The 14123-nt window shown below is 41.1% G+C and overlaps 1 protein-coding gene across 3 annotated transcripts in view; it reads left to right on the top strand.

Moving 5' to 3' along the window:
* SPATA9 (spermatogenesis associated 9) overlaps window positions 1–14123 on the top strand; it is a 51298-nt gene that overhangs the window by 7026 nt on the left and 30149 nt on the right. For all 3 annotated transcript variants that reach the window (XM_084881970.1, XM_084881967.1, XM_084881968.1), the window contains exon 2: window positions 4829–4973. The gene's annotated coding sequence lies outside the window, so the exon portion shown is untranslated. The remainder of the gene's footprint in view (window positions 1–4828; window positions 4974–14123) is intronic.

Here is a 14123-nt window from a genome sequence, read left to right as displayed (position 1 = left end):
AGGAGGTCAGGGCATGGGCCCTGGTTGCTGGCTCGATCCCCAGTGTGGGGTGTGCAGGTGGCAGCTGACCAACGATTCTCTCTCATCATTGATGTTTCTGTCTCTCTCTCCCTCTCCCTTCCTCTCTGAAGTAAATTAAAAAATCTATATATATAAAAGCCCACGCAACCATTTGACCATCGGACTGGTTGCTATGACGTGCGCTGACCAACAGGGGGCAGGCACTCAATGCAGGAGCTGCCGAGCTGTGGTGACTTGGCAACTGTTGTTGTTCTCTAGTGACACAGCCAGAGGCAGACAGGAAGGTGCCCAGTTCTGGGGTGCATCACCTGAGAACCACTCTCTCGCAATCCAGGACCCCTTGGGAGGTGTCAGAGAGCTGGTTTTGGCCCAATCCTTGCAGGCCAGACCAAAGGACCCCTCCAGTACATGAATCCATGCACCAGGCCTCTAGTATATTGTAAATAAATAAATAAATAAATAAATCCACATATCTTTGTGAGCTTTCCTCAGAGAGCCTTTAAATAAACGTAACTAAACGCAGAAATCGGCATTGCTGTATCACAAAAATGTTAAACCGAGATTTTAAAAACAATGAGGCATATTCCATTGTTCTCCTTAAAAGCTTTATTAACAATACAATTTTGGAGGAAAATGTATTTGGTTTTATTAATGCATTTTTAAATGTTTCAAATCAATGATTTATCTAATCTTTATCTCAACTATTGAAAATTTTCTATTTCAGAATATTTTGTTGTAATCCTAATATATTGGCAGTCATATGTATGTAATTTATAAAGATATTAAGGGCATACTCAAAATATGGGGCGCTGAGTCAAAAAAGTTTGCAGATCACTTCGTAAGTTATATAAATGTCTAACTACTATGCTGAACACCTGAAACTAATATATTGAATGCCAACTGTAATTGAAAAATAAGTAAATAAATAATTTCCAGACCTACTGGTCTGGTGCCTAGGGCTGTGCTTTAGAGAGCAAGCCAAGAAGGAAGGACACGGTGGCGGAGTCCTGAGCCACTAGGAAGCAGAACAGAGAACTTGGACTAGCTGCTGGGGCCAGGGAGGCTGTGGGAAAGGAAATAGGAGAAGGCAACACAGATAGACTGCAGGTCTACTTGCCTCGTGAAAAATGTATTTGTATGTATTAACTAATCTTGTGAGCGATAAAGTTTGCAAATTTACACAAAAATCATTAAAATCAAGATTAGCATTTTATTTTATTTTATTTTTTTACAAAAGCTTGCACATACTTCATATAGAGTAACCTAAGCAAAGTCATGTGCCAGGGTTGGTAAGCATACAGTTAGTCACAAGGAAAGTTGACTTTACTCTTTTTATTATCTGGGTAATTTTTCTCACATAAATAACCAACAGTTGTTTTTTGTTTTTTTTTCTTTTCTAAATTGTTGGTTTCTTCTAAGGCACAAGGCTGCAATATCCTCATTTCTGTTTGGAGTAGCTAAAGTGGGAATCCAGAATGTTATTTATATGCAAAATACTGTTATCCTATGCTCTTTCAGAAAAGGTCTAAAATGTTCATTTTGTTTGTTTGATTGGATTTATGTTACCAGTTGTGTTGGTTTTTTTTGGGTTTTTTTTGTTTTTTAATATATTTTATTGATTTTTCACAGAGTGGAAGAGAGAGGGATAGAGAGTTAGAAACATCGATGAGAGAGAATCATCGATCAGCTGCCTCTTGGACACCCCCTACTGGGGATGTGCCCGCAACCAAGGTACATGCCCTTGACCGGAATCGAACCCGGGACCTTTCAGTCTGCAGGCCGACGCTCTATCCATTGAGCCAAACCGGTCCCGGCCAGTTGTGTTTTTAAAACAACTGTTCTGCTGTTTCATTTTGTTTTTTTGTTTTGTTTTCAGTTAAAATGTTACTTTAAAATACTAATACATATATGTTCCTTTGAAATGGGACTGCCTATTCCTACCAGCATTTCTCAAAGGGTTGAACTTCAAAGAAGTCTGGCCTTTAATATGTCTTTTTGTTATTTAGCCCTTGAAAAATATGTATACAAGTATCTAATCAAGCACTATTGATTATATCATTTATTTATACATAATATTTTGTGAAGTTGTCCATTTGTAGCCAAACAGAAATACAGGATATTAGATTTGAATTCTATAAACCTTCTTTTTGAAGAATTCAGATACATTTAAAAAATAGCCTCGCTGGCACAGCTGGGTGGTTGAGCATTGACTGATGAATCAGGAGGTCTTGGTTCGATTCCCAGTCAGAGTACATGCCCAGGTTGTGGGCTTGATCCCCAGTGTGGGATGTGCAGGAGGCAGCCAATCAGTGATTCTCTCTCATCATTGATATTTCTCTCTCCCTCTCTCCCTCTCCCCTTTCTTCTTCTCTCTCTCCCTTCCTCTCTCCTCTCCTCCTCCCCTTTCCTCTCTGAAATCAATAAATATATATTTTGTAAAATAGATTTTTAAAAATATTACTATAACCTGACTCTAGTTTTAACTGAACTAAAAGTTGTGCCATTTACAATGGTAAATTCTGAAGTCTTCCCCATCATCCTTTGCACTCTTTAACTTGTCCTGTTCATGTGTCTCTGCTATGGCCAACCATTGGATATCATCCCCACTGGGGCATTTCATAAGCATGCTTTACAGTGTTCTACTTTGTCATTCAACAGCTGTCATAAGCCACTTACCCTGACTTCTGCCCTCACACAGTAATTCTGATCCTTATTTTTCTTGACGTGCTTTTTACTTTATACTTCTGAGTCTATAATCCTGACTGCAGTTTAAAACTCTATTTTACAGTGAATAGCAATAGAAATTTTCTTATATGTCTCCCCCCCCCCCCCCCCCCCCCCGCCTAATATGAGGTTTGCAGGTTAGTTTCTTGGTGAACAGTACTTTCAGCATTCTAACAAATCACCTCGCTGAAGCATTTAAATATGTATTGGCTTATCTGAAGGACATTTCCCCCTATCGTTCCCTGCTTCTCACTTTCCCCAGAGGTCTCCTTGGTCACATTCCTACTGACACTGATCTCCATGCTCCTCTTTAGAATCCATTCTATTTTTAACATCGTAATCTGGGACTTGAGTATCGTTTTTTATTATATTCCCTCACTTTTAAATTAAAACAACCTGGGCTTCTGTAATTATTATCATCGCTTCAGCTATACTCTCAGTTTCTTTCCGTACCATAGTGAGCTCCAAACCCAACCCTTTTCTCAGCCAATGATCGACCCTCTCCTACATGGCTGACAGTTCCTGCTCACCAGGGGGCTTGTTCCATGCGCTTCTCAAGATGTTCTCGTGGTACAGGCTCCTTCCAGTGTTAGGACAAGGGCAGTTCAGTGCACACTAAAAGGCACTCATAGCTTCCTCAGTGAAGAGATAAGATAGGGAAACAAGGCAAAGACGCTCCTGGAGTAATGTCAGCAGCAAGCAGACTTTCTCAAGCTCTCCTCTGAAATACCCCTCTCCCCCAAAAAAGGCACTTGAGCAAAACCTTCAACGTTGCATCTCTAACCTTCCCCTCCCCCCTTCCGCCCCACTCCTTGCCCCACCCCACCTCTTACCCTGTTCTTTCACATACATTGGTTTGCTACTATGGAAATCAGCAAATCGTAAAGAGAATTTATGAAATTCTGATGGAGGAGAAAACTCTTCTTGTGAAATCTGGCAAGAAATGACACTTTGTAGATCTAGCTAGTTATAATCTATCTTTTTGTAGGTGAACAGAAACAAAAGAATCATCAGTAATTGTTATTGGAATGCTTGTTGAGTTGGGGGGGGGAAAAATTCTGTTTTTACTGGTCATTATGTCTACCTCTTCAGAATGTGGGGAAGAGTCGAAGATTTCTATAAACAAAAAGAATGAGACAATCAGAAATGTGCAACCCTGGCATAACACAAGAAGCAATGAAGTGTAACAGAATACAAACAAAACAGAACAGACCCAGCAGCAGAATGTATAGCGCTTGGCTGTGTTTTGCTGCAAACAGGCTGGAACGCACTAGCTGGAGCCTTAAAATGGAACAGTCTGTTTCTAGGTTGCTCCCCGTGAACACTCACACAGTGTGCACTGTTAGCAGCTCCCGTGCTAGACTCGAGAATTTAGGAGGCGTTTTCAGACAGTGTGTTTTATTAATTCACTGCGATGTCTAAGAAATGGCTCAGCCCTCTTGCATTAACTATGATTACAACAATGTTTTGGTAACAACTTCGTCAGGGCTTCAAAGATTTTTATGGCAGGAGGTCAGATTGTCTTAAATAGAGTCACTGTTCCGAGCAACCAAGCTAGAAATGTCATAGGGAGAGGCCAGCTGGGCTGCTTGGGCTGGCCTCAGGGTAACATTGCCTCACCCAAGTCACATTTTTCCAGGGCTCATTCCTTGGTTTTGCAAGTCCAGAAACTTTATTTTGTCTGGGTGCCCAGAGCTGATCTTACTCAAGGGACAAAGCTTGTGCTAACCCAGTGCACAAGAGGCCAGTGTGTAAACTAGAATACTAACTTGCTCATTGGTATTGAGAAAGGAAACTATCCAGGGGCCTAGGAACATATGATAGGTGGTCTACATTTTCTTTTCTCTGCAGGAAAGCCTACATGGGAAGCCCATTATTATCTTTTGAGTTCAACAAACATTTATTCAGCACCTAAGGCACAGGTTATTTTGATCCCAAGGGCGTTTGTGCATAATAAACACTTTAATTAGAATTATGGGAACACTGAATTGTCATAGAGAAAGACATTATTTTCCAAAGGAAACTACATTAAGCCAATGTATGCTTTGATCAACTTTCTAAAGTTTTCTCTTCTGATTGGCAGGCCCAGCCTTTTAGGAGAGACTAATACCTACCTGCATGAGGAATTAGCCATGAACATCACCCAATAGGCACGTTCAACACAAAGCCACCTTCTAAATATGGTCTTAACCCAGAGCTTCAGAGGAATCTGATAACCTGATGAACAGGTATGCAAACAGTTGTGTATAATGAGCATGTGTTCTTTACCACTGGATTCTCCTGTCAGGGAGTGATCTAAAACTTGGAGTCTTCCAGAGCCAACCTGGGCATCTAGGCTACCATACCACCCACTACTCAGTATCAGGCCAAATTCTTCTTTAAAACCTTACAGCTGGTTTAACCTAACATGTTCCATTTCCTGATGTTCTCACTACAGGCCCATCTATACCTTATCCTGGTCCGCTAGGTTGGCCCATGCTTTGCTTCCTACTTTATACTACATCTTCTACTTCCCATTGGAGTGAAGGATGAGAACCAGACCGTCACCCCCTCCTCCTGAAGAACTTCTGTTCTGAGATCCAAGAGAGACTATACTGCCCCCTTTCTCTTCTGTTGTTGTCAGTTAGCAACTTCACCATGTAACCCCATTATGGTCCCCTATAAACTGTTCACGGCTTTTCTCTGTACCCCAATATGTCCACGGTCCTCCATGATGTCAGCCTGGTATAAGCCTTCTCACTGTCCCCCACCTCTGACTTTGACAGTTCCTTCCTCATGTTTTCTGTCACAGAAAAAGGAAGCATCGAATAGGGAACTCCCCTGGTTCCCACTACTAAGCCAGCAAATGTAAATGCAGCCACATGCATGCTTTTCTTTCCTTCGGCCAGAGTGCAATAAATGTTCCTCATCCTCCCTCTGCCTCGTTCCCCTGGCAGTGCTCTGTGTATCCCTTTTGACCTTGGAGGGACTGCACTGCATCTCTCTCCCTTTCCTTCAGCATTGGTCTCTCTACCGTTTTTACTGTCAGCATTTAAACAGTTCAAGACTCTGGCTACTATACTTTCTTCCCCATCTGGCTTGAAGCAAACTTTTTTTTTTTAAGAAAATATCTTTTAGTTATGAGTTATTTAATTCTTTCGCTTGTCAGGACTTGTATGCTTTTCTGTAACAAATTTTCTTGTTTTAAACAGACTTGTTTAAAGTCTGTTTAAAACAAGATAAATTTTCAGCTGTGCTCATCTGAAAATTTATTATGACTTTTAGAACTCAAATGGACAAGTTCTTATTGTTCAGCATTGTTTTTTCTTTAAACTTTTAAATTATGAAATATACAAAAAGCACAAAACCTACGTGTATAGTTTAGTGAATAATTGTAAGACAAACACCCATTCAAACACCATTCTGATTAAGAAACTACGCCCCTCACCACCGCCACCTATGTGTCCCTTTTGGATCATTATTGACTCACCCTTCTGGAGGTGACCACCATTCTGAATTTTACGGTAATAATTACACAGCTTTTCTTTAACAGTTTAACTCTTTCTTTGCCCATCCAGTCCCACTCTTTTCTCTTCTCCACCCTGCTCCAGTGTACTGGGAAGCTAGGCTGTATGAACCATAGGGTGTCCCCCAAAATACATACATACTTTAACTCAATTTTCACTCCTTTTCAGGTTTAACTGGTTTGAAACAATGGGTGAAGCCAGACTAAGTTTTGAACAAAGAAAACTTATCCTGAAGTGCTACTAGCCTTTTTTTTTTTTAATAGAGATACATAAAAAATAAAGTTTACAGTACAAAACCAGCAACAGTTGATAAATCGAGGGTGCACAAATACCGAATGAAATGATTCTTGATGTTTGCAATTCCATTGCTTTGTGTTATCCGCAGTGCCTGGACCAGAGCGGTAATTAGTTTGAAAACAGGCATTGACAAAAAATTTATTCATGTCTGTAGATTCTTTTAAATTTCAAAAATCAACTGTAAGTTATTAAACACTGACTTTATAATCATTCAAAATGTGTATACATTTCTTTGGGACACCTTGTATATCAATAGACTCCTTCTCCTTTCTGGCTTTTGATTGCATTTTGTCAACAGGAAGGCTAGAGGGAGCAAAATAAGATAGGATATTTCCCTCTCCTGGTGTCATCCCTACCAAGTCTCTCCAACGGCTAGCAGGGCTGGATTTGTCAACAACTGTATTCGTCAGGATAAGTCACAGAAACAGAACCATAGCATTTCTCTGGCTAACCCTGGTAAATACTAGAGGCCCAGTGCACATATTTGTGCAAGGGTGGGGTCCCTAGGCCTGGTAGTGATCAGGGCCAATCAGAGCCATCTCGCCCAGTTACAGTTGGGGCCGGGTTGATCGGGGCCTGCTGGCCGGGAGGATGGACGGGGGAGGGACCGCAAGAAATTGGCCAGCGGGGAAAGGGACCAGGGGGGAGGAATAGGCCGGGGCAGCAAATGGGGAGGTTGGCTGGCCATGAGAGGTTGGCTGTGGAGCTCACTGACCACCAGAGGCAGCTCCTGCATTGGGCATCTGCCTCCTGGTGGTTAGTACGCATCATAGTGAATGGTCGACCAGCTGTTCTGGTCATTTGGTGGTTCAGTTGTAAAGGTCGCTTAGGCTTTTATATATGTAGATGAGAGAGAGTAGATTCTAATGGCTCACAGTGAAGCAACAGCGTTGAGTGGCCCAATGACTTGGGGCTGGAATCATCTGGAGACCACTTTCATTCCCATGTCTGACAGATAATGCTTACGTTTGGCTAGGATTTCAGCTGGGGAACAACCAGATTGCTCACACATGTCCTCTTCTTGTACCCAGTATTTTAGCTTTCTGTTTTTACTGTTAAACTTAGTCCTTGTTATAAGTTTAAAGTTCAATGTTCGGTTAGATTTATGCATGTGCTAATAAATCTCTTTTATTAACTTTATCATACCCCCATCTTTCTTTCAGCTAAATTGTCATTCAAGAATAAAATTGAATAGGCTCTAGGTTTGGTAAATTCTTCTGATTCTTGTCTGGAAAAAAACCCAAACACTTTTATTTTATTTTCATTCTTGAATGATAATTTAGCTGACTGTGGACTTCTAAGATTCGTTTATGTTTGCTTTTGATATTAAGTATTTTTATTAAAAATGTTTTGTATCAAAACACCCTCGGGTTCAAATACAGCAGGGCCAAAATGGCAAACCCAAACCTTCCATTGCCCCATTATATTATACTAGTACAAGTGGCTTGATAAGGCACATTCCTGCAAGCAAGGAGCTTGTTGTCTCTTTAGCTGTAAAGCAGAAATATTAAACAAAAAAATGAACAATATACTTTATTATTATTGGATACTAGAGCCCCAGTGCACAGATTCGTGCACTGGTGGGGTCCCTCGGCATGGCCTGCGAGGATCAGGCCAAAACTGGCAGTCCAGCATCCCCTGAAGGATGTAGTAGTGCACAAAATGGCAGGCATCTGGGGAGGAGCCAAGCCTGGGCCAGGCAGCGCTCCGCACCTGCTCATCCTGGTCCCGCTGCGCCTGCCGCCGCTACCACTCGGTAGGCTCACTGCGCTCCACTGCAGTCTCTGCGAGCCTGTCCTAGGGCAATACCAGAGCGCCTATGACCGAAAAGTGACCCCAGGCTCGTGCCCAGTTGGTCCTGATGCCGGTCCCAATACTGGTGCATGTCTGGATGGAGGAGGGGCACACAGGGAAGTGTCCATGGACCATGAGCCCAGTGTCTGGCGACTGTTGATCAGCTGAGCACTGCTCCCTCTGTGGGAGTGCACTGACCACCAGGGGGAAAGCTCCTGCATTGAGCATCTTCCTCCTAGTGGTCAGTGCATGTCATAGTGACTGGTCGAACAGTTGAACGGTTGCTTAGGCTTTTAAAACCTATATAATAAAAGTCTAATATGCTAAGTGTCCAGTCATTCAATTATCTGTTCAACCAATCAAAGCATAGTATGCTAACGATATGCTAGGGCCTCTCAACCGCTCACTATGATGTGCACTGACCACCAAGGGGCAGATGCTCTGACTGGTAGGGGTCTGGCTGATGGGGAAAGAGCGAGATGGGCTGGACACACCCTGGAGTCCTCCCGCAGTCCCTCCCTGGCTGGCCAACCTGTCATGTCCCTCCCCAGCCATGCACCAGTGGGGTCCCTCAGCCTGGCCTGTACCCTCTCACAATCCAGGACCCCTCGGGGGATATCAGAGAGCCAGTTTTGGCCCAATCCCTCAGGCCAGGCCAAGGGACCCCCACAGGTGCACGAATTAGAATATAAAATAGACTTTACATACAAAATTTTATATTGTGTCTTTTATATGATATATATCAAACAAAATAAGCATTGTTGAAAGTTTTTATGATAAACTCAGAGTTTCTGGTTAGGTAAGTTTGAGAAAGGTAGAAAGTTAGTGAAAGGAATATTGGAATTTTGAAAATCTGTTAAGAGATTAAAGGAATGAGCAGGGAGGGGGAAGACTTAATTTACCTTTACAATGTAAAGCAGAGGATCTGCCTGAGGCCTCTCTGAGACTGACTGTGGAGCAGTTACTGTAGGAAGGATGGAATCCTCTCTTGATTGGAAAACATCATAGCCTACAGGAATCAAATGGGCAAATAAAGAATTTGGTACTAATCAACCTAAAAGAGGTCTGAGGAATGGATTTTTTCCACAAGAGGGATAAGATCAAATGGAGGTGATTCAGAAATCAGTGAACCCTCAAACAATACAAAAAATATTTGCCTTTCCTCCTTCCGTGCCTTCTTTACTTTCCTTTCAGAAATAAAATAGAAAGGAAATAGATAATTTTTTCTGTATGTTAAAAATAAATCTGTGAAGGTTTCTGAGTAATAGGAACCTTAGATTATGTTTGATTAGAAACCATGGACAAATACTAGAAATACAGTACACTGGAAATAGGTTTTCACTAACTCTTGTGTTGTTTCAAATTTCAATTAATGTTTGTGTGGTTCTTGACAGTTATTAGCTGTAAAAAATTATTTAAAATGAAAAGGCTTCTTACACTGTGGCAAAAAATTGGATAACTATTAGATTACAGTGAAATTCAATCTAGTCTACCATCATTCAAATAAATGTGCAGTGTTGGGTTCAAAGCAGGCTCTCCATAAATACTCAATTAATTTTCTTTTTACAAAATTGTATTAGGGAAACATACTTCATAAACATTATTACCAGCTGACCTTTATTTGACTTTTAAAGAAAATGTTAAGGATTAACTCTGGACATAATTGTAAAAATGAAAAAGTTGAGAATCAGTGACTTTATATTCTGATTAAACCATTAATATTATATATTTATAAAATGGTCACTGACATGCTCCTATATGGAGTTATTGAATTCATGAATGAAATATTTAATGATATATATGGACTATTTTATGAGGACTAGTTTTATCTCTCTATTGATTTTTTTATTAATTAATTAATGGATATCCATATTTTATTTAAAACTATTTCTTATAGATTAACAACACAATTCTATACATATGCATCTAAACAAAATAAATTTTTAAATTAAATAAAAAATTATTATCTTCTGTCAGCTGTTTCATATTAGTCTGTTTCTGTTTAGATTCCCCAAAGCTATTTGTTATCATTTTAGACTAGCAGCTGTGACAGCCATGCATCTGTCACATGTTCAAAGATAGTCTAGTACACAGGACAAATAGATGGAACAAATGATTAGTCACAAAAACAGAAACCTAAAAAGGGGTCAGAGATTTATCTTCCACCAAGAGAAGTTATCCTATCTAATAAAGAGGGAATATGCTAATTGACCCTCATGCCCACAGCCAATAAGAAGGGAATATGCTAATTGACTGCCCTGCCCTAAAAGATGGCAGTGCCCATATCCAATAAGGAGGGAATATGCTAATTGACTGTCCTGTCCTCAAAGAGGGTGGTGCCCACAGTCACAAGATAGTGGCACCCAGTCCCCTTGGTCCTGCTGGGGTGGCAGGCAAAGAGCCTGCCTCCAGAGTCCCCTAGTCCCCTCAGCTCACCAGCCACCCAGGCTGGCCTGAGATACAGGCAAGCCTTGGATGGTGGCTCCCCAGTCACCCAGGCCACCTGAGGCTCAGGTAACCAGGGCTGGCCGAGGCTTGTGCTGCCAGCAGTGGCACCAGCAGAGGTATGATGGGGCATCACCTTCTCCTGATTGCTTGTTCATTATTTTGTTTCAAATAAACAAATCTGACCACCCACTGATGACCACTTGATAATGTCCCTCCTGATGTGTGTGTATACACATATTTCTGTAAAATGGAATTATCCTAAATAAGCCAGTTTTTAGCAATATGGAATGAAATCAATGAATACTCATTCATTCTATCCCTAACATACAGTACAGTGCAGGGTATGTAGAAGACTTTCCAAAAATACTCGTTAAATAAATGGAGGAATCCTTTGTTCTGTCAGTCTTTTCCCTTTGATGTGTTTATATATTATTTATGAATTTCATAGAAAGTGAAGATTTTGGCCCTTTGGGGTGTGTGTGTGTGTGTGTGTGTGTGTGTGTGTGTGTGTAAATAGGGAAAAATAGCAATTGTAATACTACAATTGCTGTTTTCCCTATTTATATTTAACTAGAGGCCTGGTTGCCCCTAACTACTCCCCCTGCTGGCCTGATCACCCTGAACTCCCCCCCACCCCCGCCTGGTCGCCCCTAACTGCCCCCACTGATGACCAGGTCTCCCCCTCCCTGCCAGCCTCATCGCTCCTGTCACCCCCTGCTGGCCTGGTTGCCCCCAACTGCTCCTCCACTGGCCTAGTCACTCCTAACTCCCCCCCCCCCCATCAGCCTGGTCACCTCTTTCTGCCCCCCCCCCCCCCCGTTGGTCTGATCACCCCCAACTGTGCCCCTCTGCTGGCATGGTCGCCCCTAACTGCTCCCTTCTCTCCCCCCCCCCCCCCCGCCAGCCTGGTCACCCCCAACTGCCCCCCCCTGCTGGCCTGGTCACTCCTCATTGCCCGCCGCCGGCCTGGTCACCCCACACAGCCTGCTTGTTCAGTCATTCATTCGTCCCTCACTAACCCCGCTGTTGGCCTGGTCATAGGCAGTCATCTTGTGAGGGTGTGATGGTCAATTTGTATATTGCCTCCTTATTATATAGGATTCTAATTAGCCTTTTCCAAAAGAAAAAAAAATACTATTTGAATACATCGTTTAATTGAATAAAGTCATCTGATTTAAAAGAAATGATGCTTTATTGTGACTTTTAAAGAAATAAATGTGTTATGTAGGAACAAAGTGCTGAATGCTCCTCGATAGAGGCTCTGCTCTATTTAAATATGTAGGAACAATGTATAGATACATAGCATATGCCAGAGAGCAGTGGATTTGAGCCCAAAAGACTTGGTTCTTATCCCACTCTACCCCTCAGCAGCTGTGTGATAGCAGAAAAATTACTTAATGCTTCTAAGCATCTGTAAATTGGGGATATCAAGGCCTTCCTCCCCGAATTAGCACCCAACAAATGGTTGTCTGTCTGTGACATTATATTCCTTGAGAGGGATTTCCAAAATAGATACTTATTCTTAAATACGAGAACAAACTAGATGTAGATCCCCAGATCAGACTAAGATTCTCCGCCCCAAATTTGAAGACAACATAAAAAATACTTTCTGCCATTATTATCTTAAATACCTGGGTTGTGCTGTGTCATGTTTCCTACTTCTTGGAGAGAAATATTTTTTCTCTACCAACTTTGTTGACCAAAAGCCAAGTACTTTGTGTTCTTAAGTTGTCCCCTAAAAGAATCCTTGGTGTCATGAAATGAAACTACTGGTATAGTTTTAAATGGAACAAGCTTCTAAACAATCCTTTAAGAGTTTAAATATACTCCATTAATTTTAGTTCAGTACAAGGTACACCATGAAGTGCTTTAGTCCACTGTTATTATTTTATAGAACATTACTGAATTAGAAATCTAACCTTACTATTGCAGGATGTTACCATCAATATGTGAAATGTAGGAAGGCTGTCAAGCTTTCCAAGGTGACTGTTGTACAAAGTCTACATCTCATGGCCACTTTTATAAAATGGTGTTTACTCAGCCTACAAATATTTACTTTAGCACTGATCTTACTTACATGGATCTTCTACTAACATTTTAGTCCAAGCACAAAAGCTTTTATTATTTTCATGAAATTTTAATTGCAGATCTTGAGGGGGAATCTAGTTTATAAATATTAATTTCCTTGGCAATTGACCTAATACTATTTTCTTCCTAAATAAGTGCTTCCTTCTGGTCTGGCCCATGTCAGAGTATTACAAATTTTGACTTTAGTAGGAATGAAGCTCAGTGCTAACAGCCAGAACTATTGTTGCATGTTGCTAGAACAGAATGGTTTATGATGATTTGTTAAATTTGTCATTTGTATAGATAGTAATACTTATGTATGGTCTGCATAATCATTCCGCTTCCTATCTATATATACTAGAATAAAAGCCTAAGCCACTGGCCAGTAACCATGATGTGCACTGTCCACCAGGGGGCAGACGCTCAATGCAGGAACTACTGAGCTGTGGTGACTTGGCAGCTGTGGTTCTGGGTGAAGCACCCAGAACCAGAGAGGAGGGAGCTCGATTCCGGGGTGCATCATCCAAGAACTGCCCTCTCACAATCTGGGGCCCCTCGGGGGATGTTGGAAAGCTGTTTTTGGCCCGACCCCCGCAGGCCAGGCTGAGGGACCCCACTGGTGCATGAATCCCTGTACTGAGCCTCTAGTTTTACATAAAATCTAGGAGGAAATCTGCCTTTACTACATCCCTTTAAGAGAAAAAAAAACAAAGAGTTCTTTGCTTTTCCAATCCTCTATCTGCCAAGATAACTCATACTAGACATAGTTTTGAGTTTTACTGGCTTTTTCATGTAAAAAAATTAAAAAATACCCACAAATCAGGTAAATGCAGTTTAAATTATTGACCAGGTAGACTTTATTTTAAAATAAAAGACATTGTTATTAATATAAATGTTACATGTTGTCTTCACAATTTAGGACTGTGAGAAATTTATTACATTTTAAACATGTAAAAATTGTTTTTGTACAGAGTAACTTAGAAATACCTAAGAGGATTGGTTGGTACTGGATAAAAATAAATGTAGTCTCATGGTGAGTTTAGATACATTGGCATATGGACTGAGCTTTAAAGAGGTGTCATCAACTTGCTGTCAAAGTGTTGGATGAAAGAGTGGAATGCATCCTTTAGTGTTTTCATTTTTAGCACTGTTGAGTGAACATAACAATTTTTTTTATAATTGTGTAAATTACCAGTTTTCTTTTTCATTATATTTTAACATTGTTGGTTTGAATAGGGACACCAGTTTATGTATCTAGGCAATTAA

The sequence above is a fragment of the Pipistrellus hanaki genome (genome assembly GCF_964339955.1).
Source record: "Pipistrellus hanaki genome assembly, chromosome: 4".
In the NCBI taxonomy this organism is placed as follows: Eukaryota; Metazoa; Chordata; class Mammalia; order Chiroptera; family Vespertilionidae; genus Pipistrellus; species Pipistrellus hanaki.
The sequence above is the reverse complement of the archived record's forward strand: the minus strand, read 5'-3'. Positions and strand labels throughout refer to the sequence as shown.